Source organism: Saccostrea cucullata, unplaced genomic scaffold (genome assembly GCF_032062105.1).
Source record: "Saccostrea cucullata isolate Sc308-1 unplaced genomic scaffold, CSIRO_AGI_Scuc_v1 ctg1359, whole genome shotgun sequence".
Taxonomy (NCBI): Eukaryota; Metazoa; Mollusca; class Bivalvia; order Ostreida; family Ostreidae; genus Saccostrea; species Saccostrea cuccullata.
Genome location: NW_026927654.1, coordinates 93,276 through 100,970, shown reverse-complemented (window position 1 = coordinate 100,970; position 7,695 = coordinate 93,276). Strand labels below are relative to the sequence as shown.

Below are 7,695 nucleotides of genomic sequence, written 5' to 3'. Positions count from 1 at the left end.
AAAATAAAGATATATTGAAAGACTTTTAAAGAATTGATTTTTTAAAAATATATTTTGATCAACATCACAAAATTTATAGAACTGGCTTAAACTGGCAGATGATGAAATAAGGAATTAAATGTTCTACTTTCCTATTTGTAAGCATTTATGTGTCCAGTGGTAAGGAGCCTATTAGGATAGCATAAAAAAAGAATGTTCAAATGTTGATAATTGATTTATCCAAAAAAAAATTTTTATTTCCTTCTCCCTCGGGACTTGTTCATTCTCATGTTCATAACTAAACCTAAAAATAACAAGAGGCCCACGGGCCTTATAGGTCACCTGAGCATTATGCAACAACTTTCCAGTTACAGTGTATTGAATTTGATTCATGTTTTAAGCCAGATGCTATATGGCATTCACAATTTTGAAAGGGCACCATTGATCATCATAACAATAAACTTAGCAGTTGCTTAGCTTGGTTACTGAATACGCATAAGCAGGGTAGGGGAACAAAAATGCACTCCAACTAATCAGTAATATTAATCAATAATCAGTAGTGCCCCTAACACTCTCACATAAACCCCTGACCCTAGGTTGCACAAATTTTTAAAAGGCACCCTTAAAATTGCCTATCAAAAAGTAAATAAATGTTTTATAAATACAAAGGACCAGATTTCAAACAATTAATTCATTTTCAGTATATAAGTAGAGCCCCCCACCCCCCACCCCTGACCCTGGGGCCTTGAAATTCACAATTCTGAAAGATTAGGGCCCTTGTTCATCATAACTATATAGGTAGTTCATCTGCTTCATACCCAGAGACAGAGAAGAAAATTTTCAAAGATTTAATGTACAATGTATTTTCACTATATAATCAATAGAGCCCCACCCTAACACCAGAACCCCAGATCCTGGGGCAATGAAATTCATAATTTTAGAAGAGGCATTCTTGCTCATCATAACTATGCACTTACTTAGTTTATTTAATACCTAGGAGCAGAGAAGAAGATTTTCAAAGAATTCATGTATTTTCACTATATAATCAATAAAGCCCCCCCCCCCCCCACCAGAACCATTGACGCCGGGGCCATAAAATTCACAATTTTTGTAGAGGCACTCTTGCTCATCATAACTATGCACTTAGTTAGTTTATTTAATACCTAGGAGCAGAGAAGAAGATTTTCAAAGAAATCATGTATTTTCACCATATGATCAATAGAGCCCCCCCCCCCAACACCATAACCCTTGACCCTGGGGCCATAAAATTCACAATTTTGGTTGAGGCACTCTTGCTCATCATCACTATGCACTTAGTTAATTTATTTAATACCTAGGAGTAGAGAAGAAGATTTTCAAAGAATTCATGTAATTTCACTATATAATCAATAGAGCCCCCCCCCCCCCTCCAACACCAGAACCCTTGATGATAGGGCCATTAAATTCACAATTTTGGTTGAGGCACATTTGCTCATCATAACTATGCACTTAGTTAGTTTATATAATACCTAGGAGCAGAGAAGAAGATTTTCAAGGAATTCACATATTTTCACTATATAATCAATAGAGCCCCCCCCCCCCACACACACCAGAACCCTTGACCCTGGGGCCATAAAATTCACAATCTTGGTTGAGGAACACTTGCTTATCATAACTATGTACTTAGTTAGTTTATTTAATACCTAGGAGCAGAGAAGAAGATTTTCAAAGAATTCATGTATTTTCACTTTATAAACAATAAAGTCTCCCCCCCCCCACCAGAACCATTGATGCTGGGGCCATAAAATTCACAATTTTTGTAGAGGCACTCTTGCTCATCATAACTATGAACTTAGTTAGTTTATTTAATACCCAGGAGCAGAGAAGAAGATTTTCAAAGAATTCATGTAATTTCACTATATAATCAATAGAGCCCCCCCAACACCAGAACCCTTGACCCTGGGGCCATAAAATTCACAATTTTGGTAGAGGCACTCTTGCTCATCATAATTATTTACTTACTTGGTTTATTTAATACCCAGGGGCAGAGAAGAAGATTTTCAAAGAAATCATGTATTTTTACTATATAATCAATAGAGCCCCACCCTAACACCAGAACCCCTGACCCTGGGGCCATAAAATTCACAATTTTGGTAGAGGCACTCTTGCTCATCATAACTATGTACTTAGTTGGTTTATTTGATACCCAGAAGCAGAGAAGAAGATTTTCAAAGAAATAATGCATTTTCACTATATACTTATTTAGCCCCGCCCTAGCACTAGAACCCTTGACCCCAGGGTTATGAATTTCACAATTTTGGTAGAGGACTCAATGCTGATTACAATCATGCAAATAGTTTGACTGCTTGATGTCCAGGAGTAAAGAAGAAGATTTTTAAAGATTGCATTAATTTTAGTGGTTTTGGCCCCACCCCTCAGGCCCAAGGGGGGCAGGGATCATGAAATTCACAATTTTTGTTGCCCTTTACCCATAGATGCTTTGTGCCAAATTTGGTTGAAATTGGTTCAGTGGTTGCAGAGAAGAAGCTGAAAATGTTCAAATGTTAACACACGACACACGACACACAACACACGACACACGACACACGACGGACGACGACGGACGAAAACGGATAGCAATAAGTCACCTGAGTTTACTCAGGTGACCTAAAAAAAAATGCTGGCCGTAGGATGAAGAAAGGGGCCTCTTTCAAAATAGATAATTTCAGGGCTGCTGGGTCAGGGGTACCAGGGGGGTACTTTGACTAAAAATAAATTATGCTTTGAAATCTGCTCTTTGATAAGCAATAGTGCCTCTTTCAGAATTTGTGAATTTCATGGCTTTTGGATTAAAACTCGAACCAAATACAATCACTGGAAAGTTGTTACATGATACTCAGGTGACCTATAAGGCCCGTGGGCCTCTTGTTTGTTTCTTATTTTTGATACCTTTTCCATATTTGTAGTATTCACAAAGCTGAATGTGTCGAAATTAAGTTTAATACAATAACAACAACACAAAAAAGATATAAATAAAAAAAATACCAAAATACATCGGATTTTTATTTTTGCAATGGTGCATACAATGAAATTGAATTTGATGAACAGATTTTTCATTTCCATGTACACTGCCGATAATGTATACTGTCCCATGATAAAGGATGTGCATGGGGCAGGCAGGTTGCTTGGTAAGGTGTTTCACAAACTTCTGTTGTTGCATTGAGAATTATGAACTAATCATCAATAAATCAGCCATGGAAAATAATATTCTTCAAATTTTGGTTCAATATTCTTTTCTGCGAAAAGCCGTGCATTCAGGTTTAATTAAACGACATCAATCATGGAATATTGATTACGAGGTCATAGAACGCGAGGTTTTCATATGAACTTTTTAGCTGTCACACTACCTTTGCCATTAAAAAGGCCATTCGCATAAAAATAAATGTTATCACTATGCCACCAAAGTTGTTTATATCGCCGGGTTCTAACAAGTATTATCAAATCTGGTTGATGTGTATGACGTTTATTAGATTAGTAAATCAATTTAAATAGTATATCTAGAATCAAGATGGAATCGTAATTGTCATAAAAATAATAATTGATTATATGTTGCTTTACGTCAACTTCGAGAATTTTCACTCATAAAGAGACGTAAGAATAAAGTGTGTAAATCAGATATATTTAACATCAGTTATAAATGTTACAAACTCTTCAGATTGATTATATACGTGGTTTTCTTCTTCTTTACTCGCACTGGTCAATACTTAAATGAACTACGAAATACTCTCGTCTCACGCAACCACGGCCAGAATGGGAGAGGATCGTACATTTTGGCCGTGGTTTGCGAAGATGAAGTTCTTACGGAGATTGTAGGTGTGTCTGATTAACGCAAATATCCAAATTAACACTACATTGCTCAGAGTATCCCATTTGATTAAATGATCATCAGAGCAATCTATCTCCTGTTCCAAAGAGAATGTATTGGAATGGCTGTCTGTATGTCTCTCAACACTCACAAATGCAACTCATCATTACAATCGTCTTTCGCATCGAACTTGTTCAATTATTATGAAAAACGTAAGCGATCATAATTTTAGGACTGAAGGAACATGGCGCCTTACAGACGAGTATCAAACTGAGGAATCACATTAGGACCGGAAGTACACGTTCCTTCAGGGGTTGATCTACGAAGACAAAGACGTAGGATTCCAATTCGAAACCGTTTGTTTCCCGCGAAATAAATGACGCCGTTGACACTTGAGTGTAAGTGTGCCGTAAGTGTAATAAACAGATGAACTTTAGTTTGGAAAGTGTCGTGCACATCTATAGTTACAATAATGGCATACGGCGTCCAGCAAACAACAAACACAATAAAAATACCAAACAATATCTTAGAAGAACGGACTGTTTCTCTCCAAACTTTTCTCATTCTCAAAGGATTGCCAATGTCCAAAATGTAAATGTTACGTTTTGTTTCCCAAATACGCTTAAAAATAAGGAAGTGACATATCGCCATTACAACGAGTGGTGTACCAATCAAAATAATTGTAACAAACGTGGTGCAAGATAAAAATTTGCAGTCCGATCCCAGATGCACTGGTGATTTTTATGGTCGAAGAAGTGTCCTCCCCAACCAACAAAATTAGGTATTTCGAACAAGAAAGCGATCACCCAGCAGGTAAAACAAAGCAAAATGTTGGTAACACGGTTGAAAACCCTGTGGTACACGTGGTTGTGACACAGGTATATAAAGCGTGACATCGACATAAGGAACAGACTGAAGAATGCACAAAAGCAGGCAGTCAAACAAAGGTTCGCAACAAAAGTACACAACAGCTTCCTTCCCTGGAAAAACTGTTCTCCGTGGGTGACACCTTAAAATACAAATTATAGCATAAGTACTTTGTACTACCATTAAAATATTTTAGCTTTAGACTCGGCCATTCAATCAAAGATAAAAAAAGACAAAATATTAAAATATACCAATGATACACATGGGGTCGGCTATGGCAGTTACACAGAGATCCGCCAATGCTAGGTTAACGATGAATTCTTTCCCACATTTGTTGACGTCTCTGCGAACGGTCGACACCAGTATAATAAACGTGTTACCTAGAGTCCCATCCAGTAGGGCTGTACTGGTTATGATAATGTACACCATTGCTAGGCAAGTGTCAGTTTGTAAGAGAGGTGATATCCTTTTCTTTAAGGTATTGTTGTCAAAGCTCTTGTAGTTATCAAGGGTATCATTGATATAAAACGTTCCATTCTACAAAAGAAGAAAATGGTGTTTATCATTCCCGCTAACTTTTTCTTGTTTTTTTTATTTGTTTTTAAAATATTTTAATGATTAATGAATGTTTGCATCCTATGGAAAAATGAAAAGGGAAATTCCTTTAATGAACAACTGTATAGTTAGACATGTATTCATTCAATAATTGAATTTTTTAGCTTAAAATGTAAGGCTTTTAGACAATAAAGGTATTGAAAGAAAAAAAAGTTATCCCCGAAAATAAAAATTAGCTATATTAAAAGAGTATTGCTTTGTAATAAGCAGTCCTCTCACATTAAATAGGGGCAAGCATTTAATGTTTTTGAAACAGAAAAAGTGTTTTATCTTACCGAGTTGTTTATAGCGCCCATAGCGAAAATACTAGTCCTAAGATTGTAGATTATAAACCAAGAAAATGATTACACAGTCTAATTAATGAAAATACAGAATCACCTGATACCTTCAATTCAATCGATGCAAGGAAATGAATGTTTTTTTTATATGTGAAGCAAATTAAGTAAGCCTGCAAATCCAGATTTATTCCGGATTTTTTTATGTACATGTATCAATTCATGCATTTTTAGGTCACCTGAGTATGTCCTATTGCTATCCGTTTTCGTTTGTCGTCATGCGCCATGCGTTAACATTTGAACATTTTCAGCTTCTTCTCTGCAACTGCTCAACCAATTTTGGTACAAAACATCTGTGGATGATGGGGAACAAAAATTGTGAAATTTAAGGTCCCCACCCCTAGGGCCAGAGGGGTGGGGCCAAAACTACTAAAATTAATGAAATCTTTAAAAATCTTCTTATTTACTCCTGGACATCAAGCAGTCAAACTGATTGCATGATTGTAATCAGCATTGAGTTCTCTACCAAAATTGAAATTTATGGCCTCAGGGTCAGGGGTTCTAGTGTTAGGGCGGGGCTATATAGATTATATTGTGAAAATACATCATTTCTTTAAAAATCTTCTTCTCTGCTCCTGGGCATTAAATAAACTAACCAAGTAAATATTTATGTTGAATAAGACTGCCTCTTCCAAAATTGTGAATTTCATGGCCCCTGGGTCAGGGTTTTGGTGTTAGGGCGGGGCTCTTCTGATTATATTGTGAAAATGCATTATTTCTTTGAAATTCTTTTCTTTTGCTCCTTGGTAATATGTCAATGGTCCGGGTACATATTTATGATGAAGAAAGGTGCCTCTTCCAAAATGGTTCATTTCAGGGCCCTTGGGTTAGGGGTACTGCCGGATGGGGGGGGGGGGGTATTTAGTCTTTAAGTAAAGTAATGCTTTGAAATAAACCATTTTAATAAACCATTTATGATGAAATAGAATTTAAAACTTATGATAAAATTTCCAAAATGTTGATATGTGTAGTCTTAGTGTCAGTGGTTCCTTAGGGTTGGGGTGCACAACTGGTGGTTGGTTATAAAGTGGAAATGCATTTTCTCTTTGTTACTCTGATCTACCTCTGGGTATTAAGTAAGCATGCTAAGTGTATAGTTATGATAAGAAATGGTTCTTCTTTCAAAATTGTGAATTTCATAGCGTTTGGTTTAAAACGCAAAAAAATTCAATTGTTGGAAAGTTGTTAAATGACCTATAAGGTGACCTATAAGACCCGTGGGCCTCTTGTTTTTTAACCGGAATACAATTAATACGAGACTATATATAACAGCTATCAGTTTCATTATTCGTTAATTACACTTAAATAGAGTCTACAACACACACTGAGTAAAAGGTAGAAAAAAAGTATGAAGAGTTTTATTCTTAAACTGTAGGAAATATATTTAATACGAACAGTCGCCCGCGTGGCGCAGTGGTTAGAGCGTCTGCTCTGGAGTCGCAAGGAGAGGGGTTGATCCTTACGTCTCGGGTTCTAATCTAACTGTGGGACGTGGAGACCGGTTCTTCGGGTGAGACCGTATAAACCGAAGACCCTTGTCGCAGTAGGTGCTGGTACGAAAAAGAACGTTACTTCTCAGTGCCGAACATAGGACAAAATGTGTACCTCTCCACCGGCAAGTGGTGGCGTTGGTCAAACGTAGTCATGCTATCTTGGAATGTTTTTAAGCAGTTAGAAACTCGAACATTACTCAGATTAAACCTACGAAATTGTTATAATTTTCATGATATAGAAAACCTTTTTTTCATTTTGCAAAGTCAAGTGTCTTTTCATTATTGTTTCCTTATGTTAAGTTCCTATGGTGTGAATTATTTTTATAATATTGGCAAACTACACCAAGATACACAATTCGGTTTATCGATTTCCGATTTTTATGAATGATGTTGCCATGGTGACCAAACATAGAATTCTCTGTGAAATACTTTCAAAATGCTACTCATCCTACAGTTTTGTTCTGATTTCAATATTATTTTGCACAGAAGTAGACTACACTAAGATACATATTTCTGTATTTCTATTTCTCTATTTTTTGTTTCCTGATCATTATTGCTTTGG

General features: G+C 36.4%; 1 pseudogene; it reads right to left on the bottom strand.

Annotated features, from left to right (window-relative positions):
- Positions 1-4,075: 4,075 nt before the first annotated feature.
- On the bottom strand, positions 4,076-5,601 carry LOC134275118 (melatonin receptor type 1B-like; annotated as a pseudogene).
- Between the last annotated feature and the right edge of the window lie 2,094 nt (positions 5,602-7,695).